The 15,802-nt window shown below is 35.3% G+C and overlaps 1 long non-coding RNA gene across 2 annotated transcripts in view; it reads left to right on the top strand.

The window, feature by feature from the left end:
• Positions 1-15,802, top strand: part of LOC125183042 (uncharacterized) — a 525,727-nt gene that overhangs the window by 47,077 nt on the left and 462,848 nt on the right. For both annotated transcript variants that reach the window (XR_010825017.1, XR_010825016.1), the window contains exon 2: positions 1,065-1,215. This is a non-coding gene — a long non-coding RNA (uncharacterized lncRNA). The remainder of the gene's footprint in view (positions 1-1,064; positions 1,216-15,802) is intronic.

Below are 15,802 nucleotides of genomic sequence, written 5' to 3'. Positions count from 1 at the left end.
AAACTTGACCAAATCATCAGCAGTACTTTGGTTTCCACCTGATTCTAACCTTAGAAACACTTCCTTCTTGATGTTATAATAACACTAAGATAAGAGCACTCATCATCCTTAGAAGACCTGGTAGTGAAACAGGGAAAGGCCACATCCCATCCTCCTTGGGCAAACTGTATTCTGGTTTAGATACCAAATGAGCATCTCTTCACATCAAAAATTTAAAGGGTATTAGGGCACATCATGAAACCAAAATAATCTCATTGTCTTTCGATCACATTTTATTTTAACCCGAGTTTTACTTGTTTTAAGGTTGTATGATGCTTAATATAATGACAACATCTTGATTCATTCTAGCATGGGCATGAGTTTTGATACACGTGAGCAAATGAACAGTAGTGTTGAGTATATTAATGCATGTTAAATAGAGTAAATTTCAAGCCACACATAACACTCATAAACTGTGAATTTTGTTTGCACAAATATTTGATATTTAATGTTTTCGTAGCCTAGTTTAACTGCAGCCTCAGCAAAAAAAATAAAAATAAAATCAGATCTACAAAATCATGTACCATAACCTCATGTGTAGTTCCCAAATGATTTGTTTCTCACTACCCATTTAAACAAGAATCCACCAGGAGCAGTTTTCAGCCTTCTCATTATGTAATCTTAATTGCAATATCTATGAGCTTGGATGATGTTAGTGCTTTAGTGATATAAGAGTCTGTAAATGGCTATTGTTCGTTAGCCATAAAAAAAAAGCTGTGTGATTGGCTTTATATTTATTTATTTTACTTAATGTCAGTTTCAGTAGATGTAGAATAATGTAAGGATGAATGGGGTGGAGATATTTTCATTCAGAACAAACTAAAATATCTACAAAATTATCTTAGTAGAATAATTTATTAATAGAGTTGCTCTGATAAATGTCCCTGAATTAAATCTGCTTTTACATTTCTTCAGCATTCTGTGATTAATAATTGGAAAGGTGATCTTAGTGTAAGTTTCTTTGGCAGCTCATGTTTTGTTTATTGGACAAAACCTCATGCAAAGCCTGTGTTTGTGTTCCTAAGGCTTACCGATCCTTTTTGGAGAAAAAGTCAGATGCTGGATGGAAGAGGTGACCAGATGACATGTTAAGAAGTGACCCGCCCCGTGTTGCGTGTGACACTTTGCAGTGTGGCATCTTTTCTGTGAAGGTGAAGTTCAGCTGGAGCAAAACAGGTATTAAAAGAATACAACTAGCAGAGGTGAAGAGAGCCAGGAGATGTGTGTGGGGGATTTCTTACATTAATTTGGGGAAGATATTTTACACAGGATACGTTCGGGGAGAAGGATCAGTGAAGGAATGGTTGGTATTACATGGCTGCAAATTCAGGCGTGTGACAAACCCCTTAACTTTTCACCAATTTGTAGGCTTCTCCACCAAAGACTATTTGAGTGTGATCTCCAGCTAGCATGACGTTACTTTCACCCTGAAAAAAAATTAATACATTAAACCAGAAAGTATTGGTAATCCTGAAACTTACTTAACATTGTAAAATATTTAAGACATGTGAGATCAAAATTGGGCAATAGACAAATTTTATTTAACTGTGTGGATTTCAAATAATTGATGAAAAGTTGTGCAACTTTGTATAGTGAATTGTATTGGATTACTCCCTGTATTTTATGAAAAAATACATTACATATAATTAATTCATCTATACAAGTAGCAAGGAAAATTTACTTGAGTTTTGGTAGTTTAACTGTCAAATTTGAATGAGTTCATTTGTCCAAAAAAGTATTTGAGGCCTCTGTAATAAAGGCCAGTGGTAATGCTTAACTGATAAATATGACAAGGCACAAGAAACTCTTCAACAAAGCTTAAAATGATTCTTTATACTAATTGGTGGACATTCTACAGGATGCTTGTTGAATAGCTTTCAAAAGATTCATCAAGAAAATTTGTGCAAATCATTAGGTTTCGTTCATGAGGAAGGTTATACAAAGTGAGATAGACATTTCACATTGTCCTTTATTTGTGATCTCCCTGAAAAACTGAGTACTGTTATATTCAGGCCTAGCATCTTAATTGATGCAACTTTCCTAATGCCTTTATAATAGACGGTAGGAAAGGAAACCCTATCAGTGTAGAGCTCTTAATCACATGCATATATTATACTCTGCAGGATTTTTCCAGCTCATTTAATAGATTCCTGATGCCCTAGTAATTCTCTTTCAAATAGTGCTTATTTTAATCAGCTCTTAAGTAAAACTCCAAACATTTTTCAATCATTTCACATCAAATGTAAGTAAAGAAGTTAGAAAAACATGTGATTGGCAGCTGGTTAAAATATGAATGGTTTAAAACAACAAATTACCATGTTAATATGTAGAAGAGACAATAAATAATTCCATCCCCTTGCTACTGAAATAGTTTACAACAAATGCATAGTATAGTTTTATGTCGCAAATGAACCTTCTGTAATTAAACTTCTCTGAAAGAAGTTTAATAGTTTTCTTACTATTATATATACAACGATGTACAGGGGTAAGATTTGCTACTGGTTCAATTAAATAAAAATAAATATTTTGCTCTACCATATACCTTAGATATGTGTTTCAATCTCTTGAGTAAGAAGGACTATCAAGTCTTTGGCAGCATGGATTTTTCATGGTCAACATTTGTTTTTAAAATATTTTGGCATGTGGGTTTCCAGTTGCAGAAATATTGTTCAATTGTGCATCTTCATTCAAAGTCCACAGAGCCAGGAATACACTGGTGCTACCATCCGGGGATCTCTTCAGTTTGGTGATGGCATTTCAAGAGGTATGAAATGCTGTATCACTCCACAGGGAGAGAGATTAAACAAGTTAAATCCTAACTCAGTGATAGTGTGCAAAGAAACAAACATAACAGTTGCTGGGTGACAATGCAATTCCAACCACACCTATTAGCTGCTTCTTTTTGCTTTTAGCAGGAGAGAGGGTAATGTGAACTTTACTTTCATCCACCAGTGGGGCAAAAAAAACCCACCCTATATTGTTGCTAAGACAAGTGATGTTAAGTGTTAGGGACTATTTTCATGTGTACTGTTGCCTTTCCCATGATTCCTTAAACAGTTATGAAAAAAAAATAAAAAGATTCTCAGTTCTCATTTTAGTAAATTGGAATATCCAGGATAGCAATGACTATGCACAAAACAGAACTGTTTGAATTTTTAAATCTGATTTCTTGTGTTGTCCTGATGAGAACTGTTAGAGTGGCGCTCTGCAGAATATCTGACTGTATGTAAATAGGTAGTAGTACAGCTGGCCAAGAGGTTGAAGTATCATCATCAGGTACTTTGGGCTAATTAAGTTGTCATGGAGTTGTTAAGGTCTCCCCATTTGCATCTGTTTATAATTGCTTTTATGCAAAACTTGTCTTTAATTTCTGCCAGCTTAACTTTACACTAGTGCTGTTGTGCTCCTTTGCCCCCCTCATCAAGCCTTAGATCGTGAGGGATCCATCTTTCCCTGATGTTCTCCTTAGACAGTCAGAGAAAATTTTTGCATGGATCTTTCAAGTCCTGATGTATTGGTGGGACTTCTAGCACATGTTTGTGTCTGTTGGCAGTGAGAGTTCCTCCCTTCCCTCACTTTCAGAGTTCTTGTTCTGGAGACTTGCTTTGCTCACAGCTCTTTCCTTTCCTATTAAATTACATGTAGATAAACAGAGACAATGAAACAGACTTGTGAATACAAATAATGGACCACCCATGCAGGCTGACAGCTGTCTTGTAAGGACAGCACAACTTCAGAAAAACAATTGAGTAAATTACACGGATAACAAAAACAAAGCAGTTAATCACCTTCAGTGCGCCCTTCACTGCTGGCAAAAAGCTACCCTAATGTGGTTTAACATGCAAAACAACAAAACAAAAATCTAATTGTCTGAACTGAGTATTTCCAGTGCTACAGTCACAGGAATGTTCTGTTGAAGCAGTCTTTCCCCTGTCAGGTTCATTTGTCAAAACCACAATGTGTTGGAAAAGATCTTGATAAACTTCTGGTGAAACATGAATAGGTCTCTCAAAAATACATTCACCAGGTAACTGCTAAGGTGTTCTGGAGACATTGTACGTTAATATTGCTGGGCTATATAAGCCCAGGGAGTCAGAGTTGAGCATCTGGGAGTTCTCATTCCTAGGTCACAGTGGGCTACGGGGTAGTTAAAGCACGAGTTGTAGATTGTCTGAAAGAGCAGATGAGATGCCTGGAAATAAATAGCTGGAAGCTTTTGGTTGACTTTGTGCCAAGCATTATGATAATTTTTAAGCAGTGTCAAACATAGTTCACAGAAAATTCTAAAATGTAATCCTTTGTCTTACAAAGCTCTGTTAAAAAAATTTTAAAAAATCAGCTTCTGAGAACTGGAAAAAATGTTTTCATGAACAGAGCTTTTTGTTGCAATATGCTGCTGAATTTAAGATGTATGAAATGATGTATTTTGGAGGTAATTCTCTGATCCAAAACACCTGTTTGTACCAGAATGTTTTGGTTTTCTTTTTCTGAACCATTCTGGCTTTTCAAAGATGAAAAGAGTGTCTGTGTGTATAATGCTTTGATTTATCAGAGGTAAGCCATGTTGTTAGCAGAGATAAAGGTCTTTGTTTACAAGGTGTCTATATCCTTAGAAAAAAAGGAGTTTCCAGTAATTGAGTAAGATGTCCTGAATGTATAGATTAAACTAGAAGGCCAACAGCAAACATGATGAACTTCAAAAGAACAGCTTCTCATCTCTCTGGGGACCTTCATTAATGAGTCACCAGATACGCAATTACTGTACAGTTCTTGTAATGACCAGGATCAGACACAAGCAATCGGCACAGTAGGCAACAAGAAAGCAAGCAGGAAAAAAAAAAAAAAAAAAAGAAAAAAAAAGCCATTAAATCTTAATTATTCTTCAAAAGAAAACAAGCACAACTAGGGGGCAAATAACTGTAAGGAATATACAGAACTGAATCAAAACCTGCTGGCTCAGGGCAATGATATTTAGCTATTAGCAGCATCGACGTTTATTTAAAGTTAAGCACTATGTTCACAGACCCTTCAGAGGAGTATTTTCCACCTGTTAAAAGCCTGAGTAAGAGCTAGTCTTTAGGATTATTCCTCAAATTAAGAGCTCAATATTATTATTGTCTCTATTATAAGAGCCTCTAGAAGCCACACCAAAGACTGGGACCCCAACTGCACACATAAACAATGAAAGACAGCTTTTCCCAGAATTACTTAAATTGGCAAAGCAGGCAAGGTCATTATGGGAAGATAAGAGAGGTCATCAGGACTGTTTGGTGATGTCCCAGTCCAGTGTCCTTGCCACTTAAACATCCTACCAGTATTTGTATCCAGCATATTTAGTATCATAGGTACATAGGGTTTATTTACCAGTGAAGGCTTCCCAAAGCCGGAATCACAGAGGCAATTTTTTTTTGCAGCTAAGCAGTCCTGTTGATCTCAATGGAATTCCCTGGGGAAATTCTTTGATGATTATAGGAATATAAAGTTTCTTGATTAGGCTCAACCTTCTTTATAATTACGAACGTATAAATAAGGTAGTGTCCATACACATATTGTTATTGGGGGAGGAGGATTGTTCAGAAAAAGTTAGCGTATGGTACCTCCTGAACTGGAAAGCTGCATGTCTTCCATCTGCACTGAACTGCCTTTTACAAAGAAGTCTTGTGCAGTGGGCTACAAAGATCGCTCTTCTATCTGCCTTGCAGCAAGCAATTTCATTTCTTTTCACTGTCCTCCAAATTGTCCTCATACAAGTAAACTCACTTTGATCTGTCTTAAAAGGCATGAATGCTCCAATATCACATGAATTTATTACATAACTATCTTCACACAATATGTGAGCCGAATGCGTTTTTTGCTGGTGGTCGTGTTGGTTTGTTTGTTTGTTTTGTGCGTTATTTCCATCTTACAAAAACTGAAAGCTGTTCAGGATCAAGAGGACAAAGAAGCAATACTAAAATTCTTCCCACTGTTAGCAGATATTTCACCATTTTGAAGTCCAGTGTTTTCTGGGTTTTGAAAGGTTGAGTTTTGGGAAACTGATTTGAACTCACTTCTACTTCTTACAAAGCAAATAAACAAGACTGCAGTCAGAGGCAAAAAACTAACAAAGGAATAACAGTATTTCCAATGCCTCTACAAAGTTAATCTGTTTATGTGGTAAGTGCTTGTAAATTCTATGAAATGTGCTCTCTGCCTCCACAACCAAGGAGATTTGATTTAAAATTGATAGCTCACTTAGGATAACCTTCCTTCATAGAAGTATGCTGAGGAAGTCACTTATTTGCACAGTATTGTGGATTTGGCTCTAGAGTATTGTATGAGTAATTGTGTAATGACTTTTTCCTGAGTATGTTTTTCATAGTGCACTGTATTTCCCCTGAAGAAAGAATAATTATGTAAAGAACTATAATCAGAATATAGTATGCAGCTAAAAAGTGCAAGATAAATTTTACGATCATATATTTGTATAACAGGTCTGGCTCTGTAAAAGATAAAATTGAATATTGAAACTATGATATTTTATATCTATTTCTGTTCATGTATCACTTAAGGTATTTTAACAACTTAAAGATTTGTTATATCTGATACAGGCTATTAAAATTGGGAAATCACCAAAGGATATACTAGTGTTTAGCATTCAAAGCTCCCAAATATGAGGGCTGAAATTGGTGATTCTTTTGATTTCAGTGTTGGCTGTCATCATGACATTCCCTTAATAAGTATTTCTTCAGTTCTCTTGGGAAATCAAACAAGCTAACAAGAATAATTAATCTGTTGTTCTTAGCATTACTGATCTCTAAAACAGTTTTAAAAATATCCTAATCTTTCATCTTTTTGTATTCCAAATTGTTGTTTCACTTGGGACTTTAAAACAATATTTTACATATTGTTATAGAGTATGTGGTATGTCCTAATGTTAGTTCGGAGGAAGAAAGATGCATTTGCCAACATGCTGCTTTCAGCATCAACTGATAACAATAACGACAGATAATTTAGATAATGTGACATTAGACCAATTCACAAAACTGAAGTTTGTCCTAATATAACATACTTCAAAATACCTTGTTAGACATAAATCAAAGCTGTTCCTAAATAACTTAGATCAGCATGCTGTATTGGAGGAGTTTTAGGATTTCTGGGTTCATTTTCAGTAAAACTAGATTGCAAAATAAGAAATTCAGATTAAAAACAATTCTTGTTACTTTTATCAGTTATTTTTAGCAACATTATTGAGCCAAGGATATATTGCGGAGTACATTTCAATTCTCAAAGGTAAATTTTCTGAATAGGAACTCATAGTAGTTTCCTGGATCACGAACTTTTATGACTTGACATTATTATTATGTAGTATGCACAGATTTTTATTCTACTTTTTTTTCCCTTCCCCCAGCACGTCTTTAAAATATCTCTTGCTACTCCTGCTTTCTCTACAGCAGCCAAAAGTGGCAGCTGAAACTAACCTGCATAATTCCCTGCTGATTGAAAATGAACCAGGTGATTGCAGTGTCCTATAAGCTACTTAACGAACAGTTTGTCATGCAGCCATGCCATGATCATGAGTCAGACTCTTGTGAGTTCTCATCTGGTTTTAGCATGGATTGCTGATTCTTCTTGAATCATTCTATCCATCTGAAAATAATAATACATATAAATACTTGATTGTTGTGTAATGCCTTTGAAATGCTTTGTAAATTGCACTTCTGCTGTAGTGGAAATAGGATAAATTGCATGCAACTTTCGAACATCATTCACAGTAAGCCTCATCAATTGTAAGCCCAAAATGCAACTTCTCTACAAAATTCTTCTCTACTAAACAAAACTTAATCAACAGATTTTCATTATATTCTTCCCTTCCTTTGGCACATGCAATATTTAATTGAGTTATCCATGAAACTAACCTGAATTCATCAATATGAATAAACAGGTGTTCATAGGACTGTTATACTGCTGATGGTAAAAAATAGAGCAAACTCGGTCAGTGGCCTCCTGTGACTATCAACCCTGCCACTTCACATAGCTCTTCATGTTACTCCATTTGGCTGTAGGAAAGATCTGAATCATGAAATACATGAGCCTATTTACCAAAATAACATCTGGAAAGCACATTGGGTATACAAACAGATGATGTCAGAAAAAATAGATTTGTAGCAGCTGTCGATAGGCTGCTGCATATCCAAATCCATAAATATTATTTAATGTTCTGCGTGGGTCTAAGGAACAATGGAAGCAAGCAACTTGCCAAGGTCACCTAATAAACTCTCACAGTTGGTATTAACATTCAGGATCTCATGGCTCATGGCATCTATATTCAGTTTATCATCAGTGGTATCCTTTAATCATTATACAATCTTTATTTTTGCATCAGTGTGCTCTATTTCAACAATTAATATTGACTATCCTTACTACTTTCATTTCCGTATGACGTTAACAGATATTTATTAACAACTATCATGAGAATGTGACATGAGCTCATGACCTAAGCAAAGAGGTTCTTTATGGCAAGACATTTTCTTTCCAGGTCTTCCCTTTTGTTACTTTATATTTGTCCTTTGCTTTCCTGTTCACCCTTTCTTATTTTTCTTGACAAGTTTGATGTCAATTGGGCTGACAGGTCAAAGTGAGCAATAGCCTTTCCTTGTGTTCAGATGAAGCAAGTTACCGATGTAATATTCTTAGATGGTGGTGTGACCTGGAGCAAATTTCAGTTCATTCCCAAATGCAGATCTATAGAATGGTTTTATTTGTTTCACTGTTAAAATCTTTCATTCTTAAAGTATTGTTTTTTTTCGCACATTTTTGTGTCAAACTCCATTATGAAGTTTTGCTCTCTGCTTATCCATCAGTCCCTGAGTTCTGACAAGTTTCATATGATGGTATAGGGCTGGTTTTTTTGTTGTTGTTGAGTGAGGTTTTTTGACTGAACATTTTGTCCTGGACACTATTCATGATAAGGATATATTTTGCTGCAGCAGTCTGGCCATGCATGTATACTTATCAAAGCAATTGATCTATCATTTCAAAATGTAAGCGAAATCTAATGGGGGGAAAGGAGGAAATATGCCATGTAACTGCATAACAGTGCTGTTTTGTTTATGAAATTAATGCAAATATAAAATTGCTTTACGTCTTCAAACAGTTGTTCTCCAGATTGGTACCTACTAGAAGCCAGAGCCTCTAAAAATAGCTAGAAATTTTTTAATTATTCAACTTGAGATGTAGGCGTTTGATTTCCACGGGGATATACTCTCAGCAATTCAAACCCTGAAAGACTTCCGACAACAAGGTTTGTAAGATTGAAAGTGCTGGTTAAAACAGGCTAAACCCATTTGATTCTTACAGAGACTAGTGCCTCTTGTGATAGCAATTCCCTATTAGGTGCCTCCTTCACTTCTTTTTGAACTTACTGGAAAGAAGCTCTTCATATGAGAGAGTTGAACATGTGTGCATTACATAACAATAAAACATGATATTTTCAATAAACTTATTGTATTATACATGTGAACTAATTATTAAATTATAAACTATATCTTTGCAGACTAGAAATGATACCAATTCTACTCTAAAATGAAAAATTCTGTCAAGATACAAAGGATTTTGTGTATAATTCCCTTTAGTATTAAGAGCAGTTTATGTATGTGAATGGATACAGGGAAATATTTTATTTTATTTTTCTTGTGGTACTCTATTCAGGTACAAAAGAACAATACAATGTGATTCTTTAAAAATCATTTTCAACATAATTATTCTATTTCACCTACTTCTTATTGTCATACTGAAGTGTCATGATTCTTTCAATGACTTCCTCAGTTTTGTGCTCAGGCTTTCTAGGTTGAGCAGCTGTCTTGCCCCTGAACAGCATCTTGGCCTCATTCCCTGGGTTAGCCAAGTTTACATGGTAGTGTATGTGTGTGCTGGATGTCTCCAAGTCTCTCTCTGGGAGCTGTCACCAGACAACTCTCCTAATAGAAGGAACAGCAAAAATAAGAAATGCAAATAGAATGAAGAATAGGCATGTTAAAATGATAACTCATTTTAGCTTGTCTTTTTTTTTTTTCTTTTCCCCCTAGAAGTTCAAAAAGACTTAATGGCTGTGTATTTCATCTTGTGCATATGTGTTTCTTTTAGGGATGCACCGAAGTCTGGGTTGGCTAACTCCTCAAAAGATTATATAGATTATTTCCATACACTGGACAGGAGGAGGGTTTTTACCTGTTTCTATTCTGCTCATTATCAGCCTCACAAAACACCATAACTTTACCATAACTAATGGTGCAGATATTTTTAACAACTTGTTTACCAGGAGATGTTTCATTTAGATTCGTATAAAGTGTTCTCTTTTAACTGCCTTTGCCCAAACAAACCTGTAGAGCAAATGAAGTTTTTTATTGTAAATATTCCCATGACCTGGTCTAGTCACAAAGTATTATTGGATTAATGAGGGTCATTGCCATGTCCTTCATTTCTGTTTACATCATTAGAAGTACATAAGTAGCAGATGATAAAGAAAAAAAAATGGATTCTGTCTTAAAATATTTAAATTCAATTTAGAAGATTAAGCATACCTGTTTCAACAGCAGAAAGCATTTTTTAGTTCCTGATCGTTAGCAAAAGCTAAAGAAAGACCAAAGGAAACATTTTCACTCGATTCACCATGAATAATTTTGCCTTACTGCTAGTTTTCTTCTTGAAATATAAGCCAGATATATTTCATCATTAACCTTTTGAACAAGGCCAAGTATAATTGGCAATTCTCCTGCAAAATCCATTTGTCTGTATTATGCTATTCCTTTTATAGAGGAAATAATTGTCATTTTTTCTGTGTACTTTTTTTTTCAGCCAACCTTTGTAAAAGATCAGAAATATTATAAAGCCCCCAAATGATATCCTATTTCTGCTAGGTTTGCCAAGCAACAATTTTTGATTGTATTTAGAAGTATTTCAATATGCTCAATGTCAAAGAGGAGTACAATTTAGAAATTTTGTAAAAATAAAGAATTTTAGTACATTGAATTCTCACCCTTGTCTCTATTTAAGCCTGACAACAAGGTTCTTAGGGGTGCTCAAGCTATCTCTTAACATACCATAACACACAACTGAGATGTGGAAGTTGTGCCATGGCATACACCTATCTTGTCTGAAATCACCCACTGTCAGTAATAATGCCCTTTGTTTACTGAAGAGCTAATCAAAAATTTGGCCAGCTGTAACTGGAATTGCCTTTTAATATCTTAGCTGTCAACCTGCAAGTATGTCTTTTTGACAGTATATTTGCAGGAATATATATGACATAGTAACAGATAACAGAACAGCCTTAACATCTGGAGAAGAGACTAGCTTCAATCAAAATGAAGGATGATATGTTTCAGTATTTTTATGACAAGTGGGAGAAGATTTCAGAGAAGGGCTGCACTAAGATTTTTAATGGTCCTTACTTATTGAATCACCATCTTTTGCATCTCCCCGCCCCAATCCCCAATTGGTTGCTTGCTGATTGCTGAATATTTGCCCTTTGCCCCTTATCATTATTTAATACATTAAAAAAAAAAAAACACCATCAGGGACATAATTTTTATTTCACCTATTAGTTATCCTTCTGCTGAGTACACTGTTCACTAGTGGGTACTAGCATGCTGTTTTACAGTAGAAATGACACAAAAGGGGCACACATTTCCATTATAAATGCAATTATCAAGTCAGTGGTTGATGGTTTACTGCTCCTTTGGCCCCCCAAATAATATATTAGACAGAAGCTGCAGTAATATGTTTTGATACTTCTGTCTTATTACAGCAAACTTTTAAAGTCCATGGGAGTTCTGCCCTTGACCTCCTCCTGAGCTGAATATAGAGCACTTAGTTGGTGGAATATCGCTACCACTTAGAGATCTACAGATAAAAGCCACAAGAGTGGAATTAGATATTATCACTTTTGGCATTGCTTTCAGTTCACCTCAAAATACTCTTTTGGTACTGTATTTGCCCATTTTTGGCTTCTTACATCTCTGAATGAAATCCAGGCTAAAGTGTAAGTCATGGAAAGCAGTTGCTATAAAGGTGCTGTGTCAGTGGCCTCTGAATTTTACCACTTTTTCTTAAAAACCTAGAGTGAAGTGACTTAGTGGTCCATCAGTCTATCAGTTTGGGAACCCTAAATCTCTTTTACGATTTCAGTTTATTTCCCCCAAAGAGTATACATGCACACAAAAGATAAAATGGTGTATCATCACAGCTGACATCTTAATTGATTGCATCAACAGGCAGGGTTTTAATTGGATGGATCTGACACCTACTAGTTCTGGCTTTTACCCATTAGAAGCAATGCCAATTGAGGAGAAGCAAATCTCTGAAGTTTGGAGTGCCTTGCTGCTTCTGTCTCCTGGAGAAGAGGGAAGGTAGGGTTAACAGGAAACTTTTGTTTCCCTCAATTTTCATTCTATGTCATTTGCTTAGTGTGGAAACAAAGTGTTCACAGATTGAATTAGCTCATCGTTTACAATACATATGTTTAATCCAAAAGTATAGTTGGGTGGTGGTATAAAAATGAAGTAAGTTTGCTATTTAGTTATTTTGTTATATGGAAAAGAGAGAGTTTTATGAAGAAGCTATTAACTATCTGAACAAATCCAGACTTGATGGGTGAATCCAGGTTGTTGGCTTTAGTATGCATCTGCCTTAAAAGGTTAGTGGGATGAGAAAACAAATACTTTCGTATCAATCCAATTATGCCTTTTTTTTTTTTCTTTAAAGCTGTAACTAGAAGCCATTAGGTATTAATTTCTTTCACTAATAGGAATGGACTTGTAGCATTTTTACTACCCCCTTTTTGGAGGGTTTTATGTTTTGGAAATAAATAAATAAAAAAAATCAGATTACTCCTGTCTAGTGTTATCAGGGAAAACAGAACATTAAGATTTCATACAATTTTAAAACCAATTAGATAAGGCATTTTAGATTCTTAACTTTCAATGCAAGAATTACAAGAATATCTTGATTGCAAGATACATCCATTCTCCTGCCCCAGGGAATTCCCTTTAAAGGGTCTGAAATTAAACCTCTAGACACTAACACATTGGTGTGGCCAATTTTGCAATAGCAGGTCAGTGGTAAAATTGAGAAGAAAAATTATAATCTTGCTTGTCTTTTTCAGACATCTTTGTCATTGTTTGAATGTATTTAGTGTTTCAAAAATATTTCGTCAAATTTCTAATATAGAGAAAATGAGAAAACAAGACATTATCTTAATACCCGCAAGTAAGGCTAGGAACACAGTCTATTTTTGGCTGAAATATGTCATTTTTATTATTTTTGAGTTTAGTTTTATTTGTACAAAAATATTACGAAACATTAAGAACGCTAATCCAATGTACATCATACTATACTACATCTGCAATCAATTCACGTTTTATGCACATGTGAGTATGCAAGCACAAGAGGCAGAGATGTACACAGCTCAGTACTTAGGATAACACTACACTCTTCAGCTGATACCTACTACCTAAAATGATGTAACTTATGCTTGTGTTATTTCATAAAGGCAGAAGAATTCTTTTAGAAAAGGCTTTAGAATGCCATTTCCAATATGCTTGGTTTTAAGACAGCATTAACTTCACTGAACAGTGAAAGAAAGAGGAATCACTCATCTTGCCTTAAGGTCATGATAACACTATAATCTGTTTATTGATAATTCTGCAGCCTTGTGAAGCATTCTTTTGTGCCATAAATTTTACTGAGGTGTATATATATTTGAATAACAGTATGTTAATTTCTCTGCTGTTTAAGCAGGATATAAGAAGTTAAAATAGAAAGCCTAAATATAATAGCTTCTTACAATATTGCACACCAGTTAAAGTAAACTGGAACCCAACAGATCAATAGTTAAATACCATTAAAAACTGTTTTGAGAAAAAAATCATAACTTTACCATATGTTTCATTCTCTTACTACACTATCTTCAGAGTGAAACATGATCACCGTTCATAGGGAGTCTAATTGACTGTCAGTTAAGGCCTCAGTAATTGATTTCTTGACAGCTGGTAATACGTCCATTGCCAACTGCATAAAAATATATGCTTATCCATTGGAGAAAGATGGGAAGCAGAGCTCACATGTTCACCAAACACTACAAGTAGCAACAATTGCCTTCAAGATAGCTTTCTTGCACGTGTTGCTTCATTTGCAAATCTTCCTCTTCTCTGCCTACTTAAGTCTTGAACACTTCAAACCTCAAATGGTGAAAAGAGAGCTTTGGCTTTTGCATTCTCTTTTTATTCTGTAGCTTTTACTTTTGTGTTCTCTCTGCAGTGAATATCTGAAACTATGTTTAGACAATCTTGTGATTTTTGCCTGAAAGTTTGTTGCAAACTTTTTGTGTAGCTCTGCTGAGAAATTATGGGTGTCTTGACTAAATTTTGAGTTTGTTAAAGTAAGGAACAAGGAGTATATGGAGTGAGAGAAGATCTGACATGAAAGCCCAGTAGTACACTGGTATCAGTTCTTCCAGGTTATAAAACTGGTCTAACCTCTCAGGTTTAGACCAAAAAGAAGCAATCGATTTCCCAGATGAGCTCTATTTCACCTCCTCTATTTGTTACTCTCATGCTTTGATTTGCCATGAGGGCCAGTATACGCTGTTTTTAAACTTTAAAGCCTTTTGCAACGTAACTGCTGTAAGAACTACTTTGTATATGAAGATTAGAAAGTCAAAACTCATTTAGCTAGTGAGTGACAGAGAGGGAGAACAGAAATATGATGAAAGAAGTTTTGTGGGTGCTCTTGAATATTGAATATACAGCAAGAATGCTTGATTTCAGAGAACAGGAAGGACAAAATCTTGTTGCTTTAATTTTAACAAATAATTTTATATAATTAAAGGAATTAAACTTCATTGAGACAGAGAACAAGATAAAGGATGTTGATTCTGTAGGTCTTAGCTAGCACAATTGTATGTTAACGACCCCAAAAATAAGGGAGTAAAAGTCTGTATGCATAGATAAAGGCACCAGCAAGAACTGGCTTGACTGCTGAAGTCTGTCAAAGAAGGGAAAGGTCATAAGTTTAGCAATGAGGAAGACTTCTGGCCTTCATCAAAAGACAACCAGAGTAGGCCAGACAACCACCCAAGGACTCCAGTACACATGCAGATAGGGGAGGGAAACTATGTTAATGATTCTTCAGAGACCTGATGAATATGCAAGATATTTATGGAAATTTAAATGAATATGCATATATTCCATTAATATAAGTACACTGCCAGCACCATTGGTGTGTGTTAGGTGGAGCGATCCCCCACACACCCAGTGCCATAATAAAGAATACCTACTCAGTAACTTTGGTTATTGAGTTTTCACTGCATCACCATGACAGTTCTAAATGGTTCTAATGGACAATACCAGTCTTGGACTACTTTGTGGTGACTGGTTGTGTTGATTCCCACAGTAATGAGTTATATCAATAAATACACGCTGCTGAAAGGCTTCTTAATTGTAACCATTTCAATCTTGCTTCCAACAGTTCATCACTGTGTGAGCTGAAGACCAATCTACTGCCCAATTCTGTAAAAGCTTAGTAGAAAATTTACCATTCTACTTCAAGCTCTGAAGAATGTGAATTCTTTAAGCTCTAATTTGTCTTTTTATAAAATTTGTTCTAATATTTCACAGACATAATGTGAATTGAATTAGTTAAAAGGTGGAAAGTGTATTTGTGTTTCTGCATTAAAAGAGCATGTCTGTCTGTCTGTCTGTCTTGTTCTCCATCACAGAAGTAT

The sequence above is a fragment of the Anser cygnoides genome, chromosome 15, assembly GCF_040182565.1.
Source record: "Anser cygnoides isolate HZ-2024a breed goose chromosome 15, Taihu_goose_T2T_genome, whole genome shotgun sequence".
Lineage (NCBI taxonomy): Eukaryota > Metazoa > Chordata > Aves > Anseriformes > Anatidae > Anser > Anser cygnoides.
Note: the sequence above shows the minus strand (reverse complement) of the source record. Positions and strands in the feature narration are given on the sequence as shown.